The 1,143-nt window shown below is 54.7% G+C and overlaps 1 protein-coding gene across 5 annotated transcripts in view; it reads left to right on the forward strand.

Annotated features, from left to right (window-relative positions):
* The window catches only part of LOC113211637 (chondroadherin), a 116,890-nt gene that overhangs the window by 92,047 nt on the left and 23,700 nt on the right, over positions 1–1,143 (forward strand). The gene's annotated exons all lie outside the window — the stretch shown is intronic.

Raw genomic sequence — 1,143 nt, forward strand, 5'->3', positions numbered from 1 at the left:
GTCGTGTTTGACTTGAAGATTGCCGTGGGCGAGTTCAGCATTCGAGTCCGCTGCGGCACAAACTGCGTCCCTCCGCGGCTGCCACGCGTGCGCCGCGCCCTTCCTCTCTTTATTCCCCTTCCGTTGTTCCTCATGGCTCGTTTAGCGGTCCTGATTGTTTCCGTCCATAATTGTTTTCCCGGTGGCGCCCGCTCCGCCCGCTCCGCCTCGTGGCAGTGGTGCGGCACCGCGCAGCGCAGAAGGCGCGGAGCACCTGCACGCATTCGCTGCACGTCCCGCCCGTACACCGCGCTTCCCCGAAGATGAAAGGAAGCGTGCATCGTGGCCTGTGATTCGGTGCCTGCTGCTGCTGCTCCGGTTCCCGGTGCCGGAGAGCGAGCTGCTTCTGCCCGCCGCCGGCTCTCCTCACAGGTGGCCGTTTTCCTTTTAGTTTTCCCTCATGCGACTATATCTAATAATGCCACCGCGACAACTCTTCCGTGAAGCGGAAGAAGGTTTTAAGTCGACTTACCTCCATGGACCTGTTCCCTCGCCTCTTTCTCATCTGCACGCAGAAAAACGTTTGAATCCGGAGAAACTAAATTCAAGACGCCGTTGAGATTTTAGCTTTACAAAACAAACTTTCTACTTGCAAGCATCCCCATGCGGATGAAATAATTCAGTCAAGCTTCCTCAGTTTGATTAATGAAACAATATTTATTTCAAAATTTGGTACTAAATTTTAGACGGTAGCAGGAACCACACTTTGTTCTTTACAGGAACCCTTGGTGGGTGGAACTCCTGGATTCTGGTTCTCTGGATATGTCGCGTCACTGCCGATTGGCAAGTTAAAAGTTTCTAAGTCAACGCCCCTGAAAGTTCTACCTAAAACTAACGTCCAAATGTATCCAAAACGACTTTTTTGGACGTTCGGCTGCTGTGGCTGGCCAACAATGGGTGCTAACGTGAGCCTCCCAGGCAGGCCACTAATTCCTACGGCCCTTTCCACCACCCTAGATCGGGGGCCCACTCCAGCCGAGTCAGCAGCAGGGGCTCGAGCCTCGACACACGGCCCAGAGATCTGAGTCAGTATGCGTTCGGGGCAGCATCACCGCCGCCCTGGGTCTCACAATACTCACGTGCTCCATCAACCCCGCCCGCCCA

This window comes from Frankliniella occidentalis, unplaced genomic scaffold (genome assembly GCF_000697945.3).
Source record: "Frankliniella occidentalis isolate FOCC.00 unplaced genomic scaffold, Focc_3.1 Scaffold2, whole genome shotgun sequence".
In the NCBI taxonomy this organism is placed as follows: Eukaryota; Metazoa; Arthropoda; class Insecta; order Thysanoptera; family Thripidae; genus Frankliniella; species Frankliniella occidentalis.